Consider the following 22,028-nt stretch of genomic DNA (forward strand, 5'->3'; position numbering starts at 1 on the left):
ATTGCTATAAAGTTCCCTCTTAGAACTGCTTTTGCTGTATCCCATAGGTTTTGGGTCATGTTTTCATTGTCATTTCTTTCTAGGTATTTTTTGATTTCCTCTTTAATTTCTTCAGTGATTTCTTAGTTGTTTAGTAGCATATTGTTTAGCCTCCATGTATCTCCATTTTTTACAGTTTTTTTTCCCTGTAACTTATATATAGTCTCATAGCATTGTGGTTGGAAATGATTCTTGATATGATTTCAATTTTCTTAAATTTACCAAGGCTTGATTTGTGACCCAAGATGTGATCTATCCTGGAGAATGTTCCATGTGCACTTGAGAAGAAACTGTATTCTGTTGTTTTGGGATGGAATGTCCTATAAATATTAATTTAGGTCATCTGTTCTAAAGTGTCATTTAAAGCTTGTGTTTCCTTACTTATCTTCTGTTTGGATGATCTGTCCATTGGTGTAAGTGGGGTGTTGAAGTCACCTACTATTGTTGTGTTACTATTGATTTTCCTTTTTATGGCTCTTATCATTTGCTTTATGTATTGAGGTGCTCCTATTCTGGGTGCATAGATTGTTATATCTTCTTCTTGGATTGATCCTTTGAGCATTATGTAGTGTCCTTCCTTGTCTCTTGTAATAGTCTTAATTTAAAGTCTATTTTGTCTATATGAATATTGCTACTCCGGCTTTCTTTTGATTTCCATTTGCCTGGAATATCTTTTTCCATCCCCTCACTTTCAGTCTGTGTGGGCCCCTAGGTCTGAAGTGGGTCTCTTGTAGACAGCATGTATACAGGTCTTGTTTTTTTTTTTTTTTGAGGTACATGGGCCTCTCACCGTTGTGACCTCTGCTGTTGTGGAGCACAGGCTCTGGACGTGCAGGCTCAGTGGCCATGGCTCACGGGCCTAGCTGCTCCACGGCATGTGGGGTCTTCCCAGACCAGGGCACGAACCTGTGACCCCTGCATCGGCAGGCGGACTCTCAACCACTGCGCCACTAGGGAAGCCCAGGTCTTATTTTTTTATCCATTCATTCGTCTGTGTCTTTTGGTTGGAGCATTTAATCCATTTACATTTAAGGTAATTATTGATATGTATGTTTCTATTAAACTTTTCTTAATTGTTTTGGGTTTGTTTTTGTAAGCCTTTTCCTTCCCTTGTTTTTCCCGGCTAGAGAAGTTCCTTTAGCATTTGTTGTAAAGCTGGTTTGGTGGTGCTGAATTCTCTTAGCTTTTGCTTGTCTGTAAATGTTTTAATTTCTCCATCAAATCTGAATGAGATTCTTGATGGGTAATCTTCGTTGTAGGTTTTTCCCTTTCATCACTTTAAATATATCTGGCCACTCCCTTCTGGCCTGTAGAGTTTCTGCTGAAAAGTCAGCTGTTAACCTTATGGGGATTCCCTTATATGTTATTTGTTGCTTTTCTCTTGCTCCTTTTAATATTTTTTCTTTGTGTTTAGTTTTTGTTAGTTTGATTAATATGTGTCTTGGAGTGTTTCTCCTTGGGTTTATCCTGTATGGGACTCTCTGTGCTTCCTGGACTTGGTTGACTGTTTCCTTTCCCATGTTGGGGAAGTTTTCTATTATAATCTCTTCAAATATTTTCTCAGACTCTTTCTTTTCATATTTTTCTTCTGGGATGCCTATATTTCCAATGTTGGTGCACTTAATGTCGCAGAGGTCTCTGAGACTGTCCTCCATTCTTTTCATTCTCTTTTTTTTTATTCTGCTCTATGGCAGTTATTTCTAACATTCTAACAGCTCACTTATCCATTATTCTGCCTCAGTTATTCTGTTATTGATTCCTTCTAGAGTATTTTTTATTTCAGCTATAGTGTTGTTCATTACTGTTTCTTTGCTCTTTTGTTCTTCTAGGTCCATGTTAAACATTTCTTGTCTTTTCTCTATGTTATTTCCAAGATTTTGGATCATTTTTACTATGATTTCTCTGAATTCTTTTTCAGGTAGTTTGCCTATTTCCTCTTTATATATTTGGTCTTGTGGGGTTTTATCTTGCTCCTTTGCCTGTAAGATATTTCTCTGTCTTCTCATTTTGTCCAATTTACAGTATTTGAAGTATCCTTTCCTTAGGCTGCAGGGTCATAGTGTCTTGTTTCTGTTCTCTGCTCCCAGTGGTGGTTTTGGTCCAGTGTCTTGTGTAGGCTTCCTGATGGGAGGGACTGGTGCCTGAGTTCTGGTGGATGGAGCTGAGTCTTTTCCTTCTGATGAGCAGGGCCATGTCAGATGGTGTGTTTTGGGGTGTCTGTGAGGTTAGTATGACTTTAGGTAGTCTGTGGGCTGATGGGTGGCTTTGTGTTCCTGTCTTGTTTGTTGTTTGGTGTGAGGCGTCCAGCACTGAGAGCTGTTGGCAGTTGGGTGGAGCTGGGTCTTGGATTCAGATGGAGGCCTTCGTGTGAGCTCTCGGTGATTAATCTTCCCTGGTGTTGGGAATTCTCTAGTGGTCCAGCATCCTGGGCTCTGTGCTCCCACCCCAGAGCCTCAGGCCTGACTTCTGGTTGAGGGACCAAGACCCCACATGTCGCTTGTCCCAGCAATACAGGGGATTTAAAACAAACAAAGAAAAAAAAGACTAACAAAACCCAAGACAAATGGTAAAAAGTAAAATCAAACAAACAGAAACAGAAACAAGGAAATATGCACATACACAAAAGAAACAAACAGAAGCAAATAAATCAAAAAGCAAGAGAACAACCAGACACACAAAAGAACCCCAGAACGAAATTAAACAATGAACAAAAAAGCCGGCAAAAACCCAAAACCAAAAAACAAAACCAAAGCAGAGTGCCAACTGAAGAATGAAGCACGGAAAGAAAGGAAACCAAAAATAAATAAATAAATAAATAAGAGGGGAAAGAAGACAGAGCAACAAAAAAAGCAATGAAGAAACAGAAATGTGTTAAAAAATAGAAAATATTTTAAAGGAGAACGGGGAAAAAAAGACAAAACCCAACAAAAACAGAAACAAAGAAACACACACACACAGACACACACACACACACATAAAAGAAACAAAAACTGAGCCAAATAAAACAAAAAGGAAGAAAACAACCAGACAATAGAACTCAAAAATGAAATCAAACAATTAGCATTAAAACTAACAAAAACACATAACCTAAAAACACAACCAAAGGAGTGTGCCAACTGAAGAATAAAGAATAAAGAACACTCATTGTCTACTCAGATATTCCATAGATGCAGGGTCTACCTAGCTGATCGCAGGGATTTAATCTGTAGCTTGTATAGCTGATGGAAAGATTTTCGATCTTCTTCCTTAGTCACCTTAGTCACTTCGTCCCTGGGGTTCAGCGTTGGTTTTATCCCCACCTGTGCATGTGATCCACCCCCAGGAATCTCGTCCTGAGGCTCCTTTTTTATTGCCCTGCAGCCGGCATGCAAGAGCCAGCCCTGAGGGGGCTTCTTTTATTGTTGTCAGCCGGCGCCGGCACGTGGGGAGACAGAGGTTACAATAGCAGCTCTTCCCCCTGCGTGTTACCTAGCAATAGTGCCCTGCTTCAATGGCAGTCCAGTCTTCCTCCATAGGTATTCTCTGCTGGAGATTCCTCCCTTTCATCCCCTCAGTCCGTCTCCCCACAGCCAACAGCAGTTCTTACTCTGAGCCTGTTTTCCAATCCCCACGCACCATCTCCCAGCCCCCTTGAACACACATCCCAGTCTAGGGCATGTACAGCTGTGGTATGGACCATCTGTGTATTTCTTTGTCCCATCTGCCACAGATTTGCCACTTCACACTCTTCCAACGGCCTCAAATGCTTCCCTTCTGTCCCAATCGATTTCCCCGTTGGAGAGAGAGTTTCCCTGTCGGAGAGGGGGTTCCCTGGAATTCAGGAATCATTCCTCTACTTCAGCTCCCCCACTCCAGGGTGAAGGTCCTGTCCCGCTTTCTCTCCTCCTCCTTCTCTCTTCTTTTTTTTACATCCTACCCAGTTATGCAGGGATCTTTATAGTCCTTTCCAGTGTCCAAGGCCTTCTGCTAGTTTTCAGCCAGTGTTCTGTGAGAATTGTTGCATTTATAGATGTATTCCTGATGCATCCATGGAGAGAGATGAACTTCATGTCCACCTACTCCTCCGCCATCTTGAATCTCCAGCCCCATTTGTTTATTTTTGCTTTTTTTCCTTTACTTTAGGAGATGGATACAAAAATATATTGCTTTGATTTATGTCAAAGAGTGTCCTGCCTATGTTTTCCTCTAGGAGTTTTATAGTATCCAGTCTTATGTTTAGGTCTTTAATTCATTTTGAGTTTATTTTTGTATACTGTATTAGAGAATTTCTAATTTCATTCTTTCAAATGTAGCTCTCCAGTTTCCCCAGTACCACTTATTGAAGAGACTGTCTTTTCTCCATTGTATATTCTTGCCTCCTTTGTCATAGACTAATTGACTGTAAGTGCGTGGGTTTATTTCTGGGCTTTCTATCCTGTTCCATTGGTCTGTATTTCTATTTTTGTGCCAGTACCATACTGTTTTGATTACTGTAGCTTTGTAGTATAGTCTGAAGTCAGGGAGCATGATTCCTCCAACTCTGTTCTTCTTAAGATTGTTTTGGCTATTTGGGGTCTTTTGCGTTTCCATACAAATTTTAAAATTATTTGTTCTAGTCCTGTGAGAATATGGATAACGTTTTGAGACAGTGTTTTCCCCAGTGGCTGAACAACTTTATATTCTCATCCATAATGGAGGAGGGTCCCAATTTCTCCACATCCTAAACAATATATGTTATTGTCTATTATTTTTCTTTATAGCCATCCTAGTGTGTGTGGATTAACATCTCATTGTGGTTTTGATTTGCATTTTCCTCATACTAACGTTGAGCATCTATTCATGTGCTTAATTGTCCATTTGTATGTCTTCTTTGAAGAAACATTTGTTGAAATTCTTTGGCCATTTTTATTGGTTGTTTGTCTTTTTGTTGTTGAGTTGTAGTTCTTTTTATATTCTGTATAGTAGACCCTTCTCAAATATATGATTTGCAAAGATTTTTATTCCATTCTGTGTGCTGTCTTTTCACATGCATTATAGTGTCATTTAAAGCACAAAACTTTTTAATTTTGATAAAGTTCAATTCATCTATTTTTTTTCTTTGATTGCTTGTGCTCCATGGGCTCCCAGACAATGGCCTAGAGGAGCTGGAGTTAGTTCATGGTGCATTTCAGGGTCCACAGCTGGGACCAAGGACTGTATGGCTATTATCTGACATATGGGTGGGCAATATTCCTCCTGGACCCTTAGGCACCAGGTGCCGGATCCCACAGCTCCCACAAAGGTACTTTTGTCCATAGATGGATGCCAAATTGCTGTTGCTGAGGGAGATATACAAGTGAAGGACATTTTTTTCCTTGCAGTTTTATTGAGATATAAGTGACATAAAGCACTGTATAAAGTGTACAGCATAATGATTTGACTTATATATATCAAGAAATTATTATCACAATAACTTTAGTAAATATCCATCATCTTATATAGATGCAAAGTTAAAGAAATTTAAAATTTTTTCCTTATGATGAGTACTCAGGATTTACTTTCTTAACAGCTTTCATATATAACACACAGCAGTATTAATTGTATTTATCATGTTGTATATGACATCTGTAGTACTTATTTATCTTATAACTGGAAGTTTGTACCTTTTGACTGCCAATCCCCCCTCCCTCCACCCCTCTCCTTTGGTAACCACAAAGCTGATCTCTTTTTCTATGAGTTAGTTTGTTTTTGAAGTACAATTGACCTACAACACTATGTTAGTTCCTGTTACACAACATAGTGATTTGGCATCTCTATACATTTCAAAATGATCACCACGATAATTCTAGTTATGTCACCATACAAAGATATTACATAGTTTTTGACTATTTTCCCCAGACTGTGCATTTCATACCAATGACATTTATTTTGAAACTGAAAGTTTGTACCTCTTAATTCCCTTCACGTATTTCTGTCTTCCTTCACTCCCTTAGCCACAGGCAATCACCAGTCTATTTTCTGTATCTATAACTGTTTCTGTCTTGTTATGTTTGTTCACTTTTTTGTTTTTTAGATCCACATCTAAGTGAAATCATACAGCATTTCTCTTTCTGTGTCTGACTTATTTCACTTAGCATAATACCCTCTAGGTCCATCCATGTTGTCACAAATGGGAAGATTTCATTCTTTTTTTATGGCTGAATAACATTCTGTGTGTGTGTGTGTACATACATTTTCTTTATCCATTCATCTATTGATGGGCACTTAGGTTACTTCCATATCTTGGCTATTGTAAATAATGCTGCAATAAACATAGGGATGCATATGTATGTTCTAATTAGTGTTTTCATTTTCTTTGGATAAATACCCAGGAGTGGAAGTGCTGGGTCATATGACAGTTCTATTTTTAATTTTTTGAAGAATTCCCATAATGTTTTCCATAGCTGGTGCACCAGTTTACCTTCCCACCAATAGTGCATGAGGTTTCCCTTTTTCCATATCCTTGCCAACACCTGTTATTTGTTGCCTTTTTGGTAATAGCAAATCTGACAGGTGTGAGGTGATATCTCATTGTGGTTTTGATTTGCATTTCCCTGATGATTACTGATGTTGAGCATCTTTTATGTGCCTGTTGGTCATCTTTATGTCTTCTTGAGAAAAATGCCTATTCAGGTCCTCTGCCCATTTTTAAATCAGGTTATTTGTTTTTTGATGTTGAGTTGTTTGTATGTTTTGGATATGAACCTATTACTGGATATACCATTTTTAAGTTCAACAACTCTTCTTAGATCCATGAGAGAAGTGAGGTCAGAGGACATACTACAGACTCCAAAATTGGAGAGACTAACAGATAAATACAGCAAATCACAACTTACCAGAGCAAAACCGCGTGGGCAGAAATCTCTGTGAGAATCTGTGCCAGAGTAGGGAAAATTGAACTTAACTTGAAGAATTGCTGGAGGAATGGTGTGGCAAGTTTGAGAGATAAAAACTCCAGGGGGACTCAGTCACTGGGGGTCCTTCACATATCTGTCAGTTTTACTTCCTGGAATTCTATTAGGTTCTCATAGTGAATATAGGAAAAAATCCCTTTTTGCTTCCAGCAGGGGAAGAGGAAAAGGAAACATTTTGAAATGTGCAAGAGCATTCTGTTCTTCTTAACAAGGTCTGTACTGTTTAACGAGATCCCAACCTGTTGGGATTTATCAGAGCCTAACTGATCTAGATGAAGGGAAGTAACCCAAACGTTTCCACTTGGGGCAAGGGAAATACACAATTCCAGCCCACTGTAGACGTACTGTCCCACCTAAAGGAGGGGTACAAGAAGCAAGTGTGAAGTAAACAGTCTAGAGGCACAGGCTCACTAAAAGACTGACACTTAATTATAGGACTATAGAATGCTTCCCCCACCCTCACATATCACTACCATGTTATTAAAGGTCTATTTACAGCAGTTCTTTTTATTCAATATGTCATGTCCAGCTATTAAAAAATATTACCAGGCATTCTAAAAGGTAAAAATACAGTCTGAAGAGAAAAACCAAGCATCTGAACCAGATTCAGATATGGCAGGGATGGTGGAATTATCAGACTGGGAACTTAAAAGAACTATGATTAATATGTTAAGGGCTCTAATGGACAAAGGAGACAGCATGCAAGAACAGATGGGCAATGTAAACAGAGAGATGGACATTCTAATAAAGAACAGAAAAGAAATCCTATAGGTCAAAACACCATAACAGGAATGAATGCCTTTAATTGACTCAGTAGTAGACTGGACATGGCTGGGGAAAGAATCTCTAAGGTTGAGGATATCTCAATATAAACCTCCAAAATTGAAAGGCAAACAGAAAAAATGGCTGAAAAAAAAACCCAGAATAGAATATCCAAGAAATGTGGGACAACTACAAAAGATTATACACATGCATAACGGGAATACCAGAATGAGAAGAAAAAGAGAGGAACAGAATAATATTCCAAACAATAATGAGGGGGATTAACATCAGCAAGATGACAGAGTAGGAGCTACCAGCCTTTGTCCCCCTCCAAAAACAAAGACAGCTATCCATGAACAAAAATAGTTTTGAGAAGGCTCAAGAATCCAATTTAAAAACCTACAGCAAGAATAGTGATGTCACCAAGATGACAGAGTAGGAGACTCCAGCCTCTGTTCCTCCACAAAGATCAATAATTAGACAGCATTTGGTAAAGCCACTATGGAAAACAGAATGGAGCTTCCTCCAAAAATAACAGTACAGCTGCCATATGATTGAGCAATCCTACTTCTGGGTATGTATCTGAAGGAGATGAAGTTGCTATCTCAGAGAGGTATCTGAACTCCCATGTTCATTGTAGCATTATTCAAAATAGCCAAGGCATGGAAACAACCTAAGTCTCTGTCAATGGATGGATGAATCGATAAAGAAAATGTGGTATGTATATACTATGGAATATTATTCAGCCTTAAAAAAGAAAAAAATCCTGTCATTTGCAACAACATGGATGGACCTTGAGTGCATAATATTAACTGAAATAAGTCAGACAGAGAAAGACAAATACTGTATGATCTCACTTATACATGGAATCTAAAAACATCAAACTCATGGAAACAGAGAGTAGAATGGTGGTTGCCAGGGTCTGAGGGGTGGGAAAAATAGGTAGATATTGTTAAAAGTGTACAAACCTTCAATTATAAGATGAGTAAGTTCCAAGGATCCAGTGTACAACTTGGTGAGTATAGTTAAAAATGCTGTATTGTACACTTGTAAGTTGCTATGAGAATAGAGCTTTAATGTTCTCACTATAACAACAACAACAACATGGTAATTATGTGAGGTGAAGGATGCGTTAACTAAACTTATTGTGGTAAATGTATATCTTTGCAATATATACATGTATCATATCACACTGCACAGCTTAAACTAACACAATGTCACATGTCAATTAATATCTCAATAAGGCTATGGAAAAAAAGAGCCTACAACAACACAGTGGAATAACAGAATAACTGCATGGAAAAGATTGTTGGGGAGATCAGCTTAGCTGAAATGTCTGAAGAGGGTTAGGAACACAGAAAAAAGGCTTTGGCTATCAGTATCAGTCATACAGCATGTGCCAGTGTGGTCCCCAGTGGCCTGCTCTGCAGAAGACCCTGGCAACCTTTGTCACTAAGGGGCTCAACAGTCCCATGACAGCCAGGGGTAGCCTGTGGCTTTCACAGTAGAGGACCCCATATTGTGTGTCAGTGCAGACCCCAGCAGCTGGCTCCATGGAGGACACCAGCAGCTTTTGCCACTGAGGTAAAAGCTCAACCAGTGATGCCATGGACCCCCTGGAGAGGAAGACACTGCTACTTTCCCCTGAGAAAGAGTTGTCACACTATCCCGGCACCAGGGTTGCCAGCCCCACCCAACCCCATGTACAACCTGGACCCCAGAGCCAAGGATTCTCCATGTGTGACCATGCACCAGACAGCAGCCTCACTGCTGTTCTGCATGGGTCTGTGTCTCAGGCACCAGAGCCACCCTCTCAGAAGAGACATAACAACTGTTACTACAGATTACAAAGGATCATAAGAAACCACTATCAACAATTGGACACCAACAAATTGGAAAATCTAGAAGGAATGGATAAATTCCTGTAAACCCACTCTACAAAGACTGAATAATGAAGAAATAGAGAATCTGAACAGAATGATTACTAGGATGAGATTAAGTCAGTAATCAAAAGCCTTCTAACAACAAAAAGTCAAGGGCCAGATGGCTCCACTGCTGAATATTACCAAACATTTAAAGAAGGATCCATGACAGTCCTTCTCAAACTCTTCCATAAAACTGAACAGGAGGAAACACTTCCAAACACATTTTATGAGGCCAACATTACTCTGAAAGCAAAGCCAAGAAAGGACACCATAAGAATAAAATAATTACAGGGCAATATCTCTGATGAACATGGATGCAAAAGATCAAGAGTACCTAAGACACTTTTCAAGAACAAGGTGGAGAGTCTTTCTTTACCAGATATTAAGAATTATAAAGCTATACTAATCCATATGCTGTAGTATTGGCCCAGGATAGGCATAAACTTACCCATGGAAAAAAATAGTGGGTCAATAAACAGACCTATACACATATGAAAACTTAATTTATGATAGAACTGCCATTGTAGTTCAGTGAAAGATAGACTTTTCAATATATAAGTCTGGGATAACTGGTTATCCAGATGGAATAACATGAAATTAGACCACCGGCCTCATACCACAAACCAAAATTAAATTTAAATGATTTAGAAACCTACTAGGGAAAGGCAGAATTATAAATGTTTTAAAATATTATATAGGAGCAAATTTTTGTGACCTTGTGGTAGAAAAGGATCCATCAAACAAATATCAAAAGTATAAGACATAATTGAAAAGAATGAAAAAATGTGGTAACATCAAAATGAAGATGTGATCTTCATTTAAAAGGGGAAAAAACATAATGAGAAAAAAAAGCAGAAGCCATGAACTGTGGAAACATATATGCAACACATATAACTGACAAGGAAGGTGTCCAAAATAAAGGAACTTTAAAAACTCAATGAGAGAAATTGGTTTAAAAAAACTGAATAGTCTCTTACAGTACATGAAATAAGAATTACTAACAAGCATATGAAAAGATGCTCAACCTCATTAATAATCACAGAAATTCAAGTTAAAATACAATAGGATACCATGTTACAGTTGCTAGATTGGCAAAGAGGAAATCTTATATCAAGTGTTGGGAATAAAGATGTATACTAACAGGAACACTTTTACACTGTTGAAGGGGGTGTACATTGGCACAGTCATTTCAGAAAACAACTGGGCATTACCCAATACAGTTGAAAATGTACAAACACTATGACCTAGCAATTTTATCTTTTGGTAAAATTCTACAGGAATGTTTTCAACTCATGGATCACAAACCACTAGTGACTCACAAAATTAATTTTATGGGTCACAAGCAGCATTTAAAAATGAATGTGGAGAGGAGCTTCAAGATGGCGGAAGAGTAAGATGTGGAGAACAACTTCCTCCCCACAGATACACCAGAAATTCATCTACACGTGGAACAACTCCTACAGAACACCTACTGAACGCTGGCAGAAGACCTCAGACCCCCCAAAAGGCAAGAAACTCCCCACGTACATGGGTAGGGTAAAAGAAAAAAGAATAAACAGAGACAAAAGGATAGGGACAGGACCTGCACCAGCGGGAGGGAGCCATGAAGGAGGAAAGGTTTCCACACACTAGGAAGCCCCCTCATGGGCAGAGACTGCAGGTGGTGGAGGGGGGAAGCTTCGGAACCACGGAGGAGAGCACAGCAACAGGGGTGCGGAGGGCAAAGTGGAGAGACTCCTGCACAGAGGATCTGTGCCAACAAGCACTCACCAGCCCAAGAGGTTTGTCTGCTCACCCGCTCGGGTGAGTGGGGGCTGGGAGCTGTGGCTCGGGCTTCGGAGCTTAGATCTCAGGGAGAGGACGGGGGTTGGCTGTGTGAACACAGCCTGAAGGAGCTAGTGTGCTACAGCTAGCCAGGAGGGAGTATGGGAAAAAGTCTGGACCTGTCAAAGACGCAAGAGACTTTTTCTTGCCTTTTTGTTTCCTGGGGCACGAGGAGAGGGGATCTAGAGCGCTGTTTAAAGGAGCTCCAGAGATGTGCGTGAGCCGCGGCTATCAGTGCAGACCCCACAGACGGTCATGGGATGCTAAGGCTGCTGCTGCAGCCACCAAGGAGCCAGTGTGAAAGCACAGGTCACTATCCACACCTCCCCTTCCTTCTGGGAGCCTGTGCAGCCTGCCACTGCCAGGGTCCCGTAATCCAGGGACAACTTCCCTGGGAGAACACATGGTGCGCCTCAGGCTATTGCAACGTCATGCTGGTGTCTGCCACTGCAGGCTTGCCCCGCATCCGTACCCCTCCCTCCCGCCCAGCCTGAGTGAGCCAGAGCCCCCGAATCAGCTGCTCCTTTAACCCTGTCCTGTCTGAGTGAAGAACAGACGCCCTCAGGAGACCTACACGCAGAGGCGGGTCCAAATCCAAAGGTGAAACCCGGGAGCTGTGCGAACAAAGAAGAGAAAGGGAAATTTCTCCCAGCAGCCGCAGGAGCAGAGGATTAAAACTCCAAAATCAACTTGATGTACCCTGCACCTGTGGAATACCTGAATAGACAATGAATCATCCCAAATTGAGGATGTGGACTTTGGGAGCAAAGATATACATATATTTTTTTCCCCTATTTCTCTTTTAGTGAGTGTGTATGTGTAGGCTTCTGTGTGTGATTGGTCTTTAGCTTTACTTTACCATTTGTCCTAGGGTTCTGTCTGTAAGTTTATTTTTGGTTGCTTGTTATTTTATAAATTTTTTTCTTAATAATTATTTTTTATTTTAAAAACGTTATTTCATTTTGACTGTATTTTATTTTATCTTCTTGCTTTCTTTCTCTCTATTTTTTCTCGTTTTTATTCTGAGCTCTGTGAATGAAAGGCGCTTGGTGCTCCATCCAGGTGTCACGGATGTGCCTCTGAGGTGGGATAGCCAAGTTCAGGACACTGGTCCACAAGAGACCGTCCAGCTCCACATAATAGCAAATGGCGAAAATCTCCCAGAGATCTCCATCTCAATGCCAAGACCCAGCTTCACTAAACAACCAGCAAGCTACAGTGCTGGACATCCTATGACAAACAACTAGCAAGACAGGAACACAACCCCATCCATTAGCAGAGAGGCTGCCTAAAATCATAATAAGGGCACAGACACACCAAAACACACCACCTGACGTGGACCTACCCACCAGAAAGTCAAGATCCAGCCTCATCGACCAGAACACAGGAACTAGTCCCCTCCACCAGGAAGCCTACACAACCTACTGAACCAACCTTAGCAACTGGGGACAGACACCAAAAACAACGGGAACAACGAATCTGCAGCCTGCAAAAAGGAGACCCCAAACACAGTAAGTTAAGCAAAATGAGAAGACAGAAAAACACATGGCAGATGAAGGAGCAAGGCAAAAACCCACCACACCTAAGAAATGAAGAAGAAATAGGCAGTCTACCTGAAAAAGAATTCAGAATAATGATAGTAAAGATGATCCAAAATCTTGGAAATAGAATAAACAAAATGCAAGAAACATTTAACAAGGACCTAGAAGAACTAAAGAGGAAACAAATAACTATGAACAACACAATAAATGAAATTAAAAATTCTCTAGAACGGATCAATAGCAGAATAACTGAGGTAGAAGAACGGATAAGTGACCTGGAAGATAAAATAGTGGAAATAACTACTGCAGAGCAGAATAAAGAAAAAAGAATGAAAAGAATTGAGGACAGTCTCAGAGACCTCTGGGACAACATTAAATGCACCAACATTCAAATTACAGGGGTCCCAGCAGAAGAAGAGAAAAAGAAAGGGACTGAGAAAATATTTGAAGAGATTATAGTTGAAACTTCCCTAATATGGGAAAAGAAATCGTTAATCAAGTCCACAAAGGACAGAGAGTCGCATACAGGATAAATCCAAGGAGAAACACGCCAAGACACATATTAATCAAACTATCATAAATTAAATACAAAGAACAAATATTAACAGCAGCAAGGGAAAAACAACAAATAACACAGAAGGGAATCCCCATAAGGTTAACAGCTGATCTTACAGCAGAAACTCTGCAAGCCACAAGGGAGTGGCAGGACATATTTAAAGTGATGAAGGAGAAAAAACTACAACCAAGATTACTCTACCCAGCAAGGATCACATTCAGATTTGACGGAGAAGTTAGAACACTTACAGGCAAGCAAAAGCTAAGAGAATTCAGCACCACCAAGCCAGCTTTACAAGAAATGCTAAAGGAACTTCTCTAGGCAGGAAACACAAGACAAGGAAAAGACCTACAATAACAAACGCGAAATAATTAAGAAAATGGTAATAGGAAAATACATAGTGATAATTACCTTAAATGTAAATGCATTAAATGTTCCAACCAAAAGACATACACTGGCTGAATGGATACAGAAACAAGACCTGTGTATATGCTGTCTAGAAGAGACCCATTTCAGACCTAGTGACACATACAGACTGAAAGGGAAGGGATGGAATAAGATATTCAATGCAAATGAAAATCAAAAGAAAGCTGGAGTAGCAATTCTCATATCAGACAAAATAGACTTAAAATAAAGACTATTACAAGAGACAAAGTACACTACATAATGATCAAGGGATCAATCCAAGAAGATATAACAATTGTAAATATTTATGCACCCAACATAGGAGCACCTCAATACATAAGGCGAATACTAACAGCCATAAAAGGGGAAATCGACAGTAACACAATCATAATAGGGGACTTTAACACCCCACTTTAACCAATGGGCAGATCATCCAAAATGAAAATCAATAAGGAAACATAAGCTTTAAATGATACATTAAACAAGATGGACTTAATTGATATTTATAGGAAATTCCATTCAAAAACAATAGAATACACTTTCTTCTCAAGTGCTCATGGAACATTCTCCAGGATAGATCATATCTTGGGTCACAAATCAAGGCTTGGTATATTTAAGAAAATTGAAATCGTAGCAAGTATCTTTTCCAACCACAATGCTATGAGACTAGATATCAATAACAGGAAAAAATCTTTAAAAAAGACAAACACATGGAGGCTAAATAATACATTACTTAATAACCAACAGATCACTGAAGAAATCAAAGGGGAAATCAAAAACTACCAAGAAACAAATGACAATGAAAACATGATGACCCAAAACCTTTGGGATGCAGAAAAAGTAGTTCTAAGAGGGAAGATTATAGCAATACAATCCTACATTAAGAAACAAGAAACATCTCAAATAAACAACCTAACTTTACACCTAAAGCAATTAGAGAAAGAGGAACAAAAATACCCCAAAGTTAGCAGAAGGAAAGAAATCATAAAGATCAGATAAGAGATAAATGAAAAAGAAATAAAGGAAACAATAGCAAAGATCAATAAAAGTAAAAGCTAGTTCTTTGAGAAGATACACAAAATTGATAAACCATTAAGCAGGCTCATCAAGAAAAAAAGGCAGAAGACTCAAATCAATAGAATTAGAAATGAAAAAGAAGAAGTAACAACTAACACTGCAGAAATACAAAGGATCATGAGAGATTACTACAACCAACTCTATGCCAATAAAATGGACAACCTGGAAGAAAAGGAGAAATTCTTAGAAATGCATAACCTTCTGAGACTGAACCAGGAAGAAATAGAAAATATGAACAGTCCAATCACCAGCACTGAAATTGAAACTGTGATTAAAAATCTTCCAACAAACAAAAGCACAGGACCAGATGGCTTCACAGGCCAATTCTATCAAATATTTAGAGAAGAACTAACACCTATCCTTCTCAAACTCTTCCAAAATATAGCCGAGTGAGGAACACTCCCAAACACATTCTACAGGGTCACCATCACCCTGATACCAAAAGCACACAAAGATGTCATGCAGAAAGAATAGTACAGGCCAATATAGCTGATGAACATAGATGCAACAAACCTCAACAAAACACTCGCAAAGAGAATCCAACATCACATTAAAAGGATCATACACCATGATCAAGTGGGGTTTATCCCAGGAATGCAAGGGTTCTTCAATATACGCATATCAAAAAATGTGATACACCATATTAACAAATTGAAGAATAAAAACCAGATGATCATCTCAGTAGATGCAGAAAAAGCTTTCAACAAAATTCAACACTCATTTATGAAATAAAACCCTGCAGAAAGTAGGCATAGAGGGAACTTACATCAACATAATAAAGGCCATATATGACAAACCGACAGCCAACATTGTCCTCAATGGTGAAAGCCGGAAAACATTTCCACTAAGATCAGGAACAAGACAAGGTTGCCCACTCTCACCACTATTGTTCAACATAGTTTTGGATGTTTTAGCCACGGCAGAGAAGAAAAAGAAATAAAAGGAATCCAAATCAGAAAAGAAGAAGTAAAGCTGTCACTGTTTGCAGATGACATGATACTATACATAGAGAATCCTAAAGATGCTACCAGAAAACTCCTAGAGCTAATCAATGAATTTGGCAAAGTAGCGGGATACAAAATTATTGCACAGAAATATCTAGCATTCTTATATAGTAATGATGAAAAATCTGAAAGTGAAATTAAGGGAACACTCCCATTTACATTGCAACACAAAGAATAAAATATCTAGGAATAAACCTACCAAAGGAGACAAAAGACCTGTATGCAGAAAATTATAAGACACTGATGAAAGAAATTAAAGATGATACAAATAGATTGAGAGATATACCATGTTCTTGGATTTGAAGAATCAACATTGTGAAAATGTCTCTACTACTCAAAGCAATCTACAGATTGAATGCAATCCCTATCAAACTACCACTGGCATTTTTCACAGAACTAGAACAAAATATTTCACAATTTGTATGGAAACACAAAAGACCCCGAATAGTCAAAGCAATCTTGAGAAAGAAAAATGGAGCTGGTGGAATCAGGCTCCCTGACTTCAGACTATACTACAAAGCTACAGTAATCAAGACAGTATGGTCCTGGCAAAAAATCAGAAATATTGATCAATGGAAAATGATAGAAACCCTAGAGATACACCCACACACATATGTTCACCTTATCATTGATAAAGGAGGCAAGAATATACTGTGGAGAAAAGACAGTCTCTTCAATAAGTGGTGCTGGGAAAACTGGACAGGTACATGTAAAAGTATGAGATTAGAACAGTCCCTAACACCATACACAAAAATAAACTCAAAATGGATTTAAGCGCTAAATGTAAGGCCAGACACTATCAAACTGTTAGAGGAAATCATAGGCAGAACACTCTATGACATAAGTCACAGCAAGATTCTTTTTGACCCACCTCCTTGAGAAATGGATATAAAAACAAAAATAAACAAATGGGACCTAATGAAACTTCAAAGCTTTGGCACAGCAAAGGAAACCATAAACAAGACGAAAAGACAACCCTCAGAATGGGAGAAAATATTTGCAAATGTGGCAACTGACAAAGGATTAATCTCCAAAATTTACAAGCAGCTCATGCAGCTCAATATCAAGAAAACAAACAACCCAATCCAAAAATGGGCAGAAGACCTCAATAGACATTTCTCCAAAGAAGATATAACATTGCCAAAAACACAAGAAAGGATGCTCAAGATCATTAATCATTAGAGAAATGCAAATCAAAACTACAATGAGATATCATCTCACAGTGGTCAGAATGGCCATTACCAAAAAATCTAGAAACAATAAATGCTGGAGAGGGTGTGGAGAAAAGGGAACCCCCTTGCACTGTTGGTGGGAATGTAAATTGATACAGCCACTATGATGAACAGTATGGAGGTTCCTTAAAAATCTAAAAATAGAATTACCATATGACCCAGCAATCCCACTATTGGGCATATTCCCTGAGAAAACCATAATTCAAAAAGAGTCATGTACCAAAATGTTCATTGCAGCTCAATTTACAATAGCCAGGACATGGAAGCAACCTAAGTGTCCATCAACAGATAAATGGATAAAGAAGATGTGGCATATGTATACAATGGACTATTACTTAGCCATAAAAAGAAACGAAATTGAGTTATTTGTAGTGAGGACCTAGAATCTGTCATACAGAGTGAAATAAGTCAGAAAGAGAAAAACAAGTACCGTATGCTAACACATATATAGGGAATCTAAGAAAAAAAAGAATAAGGTCATTAAGAACCTAGGGGCAAGAGAGGAATAAAGACAGACCTACTAGAGAATGGACTTGAGTATATGCAGAGGGGGAAGGGTAAGCTGGGACAAAGTGAGAGAGTGGCATGGACATACATACAATACCACACATAAAATAGTGGGAAGCAGCCACATAGCACAGGGAGATCAGCTCGGTGCTTTGAGACCACCTAGAGGGGTGTGATAGGGAGTGTGGGAGGGAGGGAGATGCAAGAGGGAAGAGATATTGGAACATATGTATATGTATAACTGATTCACTTTGTTATAAAGCAGAAACTAACACACCAATGGAAAGCAGTTATACTCCAATAAAGATGTTAAAAAATGAATGTGAGTAGTATAGAAAAAAGAATGCATTATAGGTAGAAACTATTAGTATGGTTTAGTGAAACTTTTGATTCAGTTATGTAATGTGTGTGTGTGTGTGTTTGTGTTTTCATGTTGTTTTCTTTCCTGTTGGATATACCTGGGCTGAATCATGACTAATTCAAAACTGAGAGTTTTGCATGGTGTGTATCAATGTACTGACTGAATAGAGCAGGTCACTTCCTACTGCGGAACATGGTACCAAGTGGCCCTTCCCACCTTGAGAAAGATAAAGAAATACAGTAGCCAAGAAAAGAAGTCAGGGTCTTCTTTTAGTTTTCTTTTTGTGTGTGTGTGGTACGGGGGCCTCTCACCTTTGTGGCCTCTCCCGTTGCGGAGCACAGGCTCCGGATGCGCAGGCTCAGGGGCCATGGCTCACGGGCCTAGTTGCTCTGTGGCATGTGGGATCTTCCTGGACCGGGGCACCAACCCGTGTCCCCTGCATCGGCAGGCGGACTCTCAACCACTGCACCACCAGGGAAGCCCCAGTGTCTTCTTTTAAATGGGGACCTATTGACCTGGAAAGCCACTATATCAAAACTGAAATAAAACGTGAACTGAATCTTTATTTATTTATTTTATAAATTTAATTAATTAATTAATTTATTTTTTTGGCTAATTTGGGTATTCTTTGCTGCGCATGGGCTTTCTCTGTGGCACGCAGGGGCTACTCTTCGTTGCAGTGCATGGGCTTCTCATTGTGGTGGCTTCTCTTGTTGTGGAGCATGGGCTCTAGGCACACAGGGTTCAGTAGTTGTGGCATGTGGGCTCAGTACTTGTGGCTTATGGGCTCTAGAGAGCAGGCTCATTAGTTTTGGTGCACGGGCTTAGTTGCTCTGTGGCATGTGGGATCTTCCCAGACCAGGGCTCGAACTTGTGTCCCCTGCATTGGCAGGTAGATTCTTAACCACTGCACCATCAGTGAACCCCCTGCACTGGATCTTTAAAAAATAAGGAAGAAAAATCAACTGAAGCAGTTCCTGAAAGGATTAAATCCCCAAATGGCCAGAATGGATTGACCCCCAACTCAGGGAATGAAGAGAATGCAAACTATGATAAAGCAGGACCAAACCTCCAGACACAGATGTATGAGGTTTCCAGATGCAAAAGGTTGCCCGGGCGACAGGCTCCAACAACTGCCCATCCAGTAGTCCAAGCTCAGCCAACAGGACTCAGGGAGGGAGAGGGCCCGTGGTCCATGGTGCTGAACCACAAGCCCTCTCCAGGGCCCAGGCATTTGTCTTAACCTGGAGATACAGGACTGGTCTCCCTCCTTCCACCGCCAAGAGAGGAAAGAGGTGAAGGGAGATAAGGGAGGAAGAAGAGCTGGGGAGACAAACAGAGACTGTAGGAGGGGTGGTGAGGGAGTAGGGAGGCATGTTTTGATACCATTTACAAAGAATGGATAAATCAAGAGAGACTTTCACCTCTTGGGAAGTCCACTGCTGGGCATAGATCCATTAGGAAACTCAGCCCCAGCACCTCTCAGCAATCACAGGCTGCCTTGTGAACTTCCCAAGCATCTTTCTCACAGATGGGTGTCTCCTGGGCTAGGTTGTCAACCAATTTTATGGCAACTCCAGACATGGCGGGTGGGCCAGCCATCTCTGGGATGTTTGCTGGAACCCTGGGCTTAAGAGGTGGAGGAGGCTGGTGTAGAGGATTTCCAAAAAACAGAGTAGACAGTAACTGGAGACCCCAGAGGTTTTGGAGATTCCTGGGAATGAGCTTAGAGTTTGCAAGGGAAAAAAGAGACAAAGCAACCCTATACTTGGTTACTTAGCATCCAGTGCGTCTGTCCAGAGTCCCTGGATTGGGGGTGGGTGTGGGGGTGGGTGGGGTCTCTTCTCCAGAGAAGGGCTTTCAGCAAGACCCTCCCTTCCTGCATTTGGACCTAGAAAGATCACCTGGTTAGTTAGTACTGTGGGGGAGGGTGGGTAGAAAGAGGAGGTGAGAAGAAACTAAAAGGACCCCTCATTCATCATTTGTCCTGAAGCCAATTTGGAATGCTTCTTTCATGCCAGTAGCTCAGGTCATGTTTAGAAAAGGACTTTGGAGAAAAAGACTCTCAGGGTGTGTCTGATGTTTGAGAGGGAAAGGCACTGCCATTTGGGCTGTAGTTTTTCAAACCCTTGATGCCAAGGGACAAAGTTCACCCTACAGAAATCAGAGCTCGAATGAAAAGGAACCAGAAAAATGTACACAAGTGTGACAATTAGAATTTTTAAAAAGCTTGGGGTAGGGATAAGATAACCTAAGATGATTGGATACATCGGATACTTGGGCACGTGCATGTGTGTGTGTGTGTGTGTGTGTGTGTGTGTGTTTGTACTTGGTTAAAATGTAAAATGTATTTCCTGTTGTGGGTTGCAGTCTATATTAGTTTTCTATTGCTATCTAAAAAGTACCACAAACTTAGTGGCTTAAAACAAAACACACATTTATTTTATAGTATCTGTGGATCAGAAGTCCAGGTACAGCTCAGTTAGGTCCTATTCTTAGGGTCTCAAAAGGCTGCACTCAAAAGCCCTAGCATTGTCTAGGGCTGCAGTTTCATCTGAGGCTGAACTGGGGTAGGATCCATTCTCAAGTTCACTCAGGTTGTTGTCAGAATTACTTTCTTACAGCTGAAGGACTGATGGCTTCTGTTTCTTGTTAACTGTAGTCCAGAGCTCACACTTACTCCATAAAGGCCATCCTCAGTTCCTTGCTGTGTGGGAGTCACCAACATGGCCACTTGCTTCCTCAAAGCAGTAGAGACTCCAGCAAGATAAGTGCTACAATTTTACATAGGTAATGACATTCATCCCATGACTTTTGCTGTACTCTATTGATTAAAATCAAATCACAGATCCTGTCCACACTCAAGTGAAGGGGACTACACAAACGTCTGAAAATCAACAGGTGGAGACCATGGGTGGGTTATCCTAGAGTTTGTCCACCACATAGTCAGAAAAGTTTGAAACGATTCCCCAGAGAAACTCTTGGACATATGTACTAAGAGAAATGGAACATCACTATTTGTAAAAGCTAAAATTTCTTAAAAACTCAACTGTTCACTGAAGGACTGAATATAAAAATGTAGTCATAGATTGGAATATTTTTCAGCAGTGAAAATAAATGAACTACAGTTACAAGAAACAATACACATAAATCTTAGGGGCATGATATTGAGCAAGAAAAGCAGCTCTCCCAAAATATCTACACAATGATTCCATTTATATAAAGTTTGTAAACATGCGAAAACAATGTATGCTTTAAATATACTATATATGTGGGGAAAAACATAAAAGAAAGCAAGGAAATGATAAGCACAAAATTCAGGCTATTGGTTACCTCTGAGGAGGGAAGAAGGGAATGAAATCTGTCAGAGACTCCTGAGTTTTAAAGTGGGTAGAGAAAATGAGGGTATTTGAGGAGTATGTGATTCTTTCTTTCTTACATATATTTTATTTTAAAACCCCTTATGTAACTATTCAATATTTAATGAAAACAATTTTTAAAACCCAAGTTCCAATTTGTTAACACAGCTGACAATTTTTCTCGTAAATTTTCTTTTTTGCTTTGAAGGTAAGAGGATTACAATTTTTCACAGAATGTTTTTTATTATTTCTTTTTGTGCATTTTCTACAACTCCATCTAAGAAAGGCCAAAGAAAAATACCTTTTCATCACTATCTAAGGTTGACATTTAAGTATTTCAATCCTAGAATAAAGAGAAATAAAAACTGCATTTCTGGAGGATAAAGAAAATCTCTCCCATTCTTTTCTTAAATCTCTACATTCTCTGTATTTCCTGAGGTTACCAACGAGGCCCTTATTGAGCTGCTCATGTTTTAGACAGTTTTGCTAACAGATACATGAAATGGCTTAGCAGCATAAGTAGAA

This window comes from Hyperoodon ampullatus (assembly GCF_949752795.1).
Source record: "Hyperoodon ampullatus genome assembly, chromosome: X".
Lineage (NCBI taxonomy): Eukaryota > Metazoa > Chordata > Mammalia > Artiodactyla > Ziphiidae > Hyperoodon > Hyperoodon ampullatus.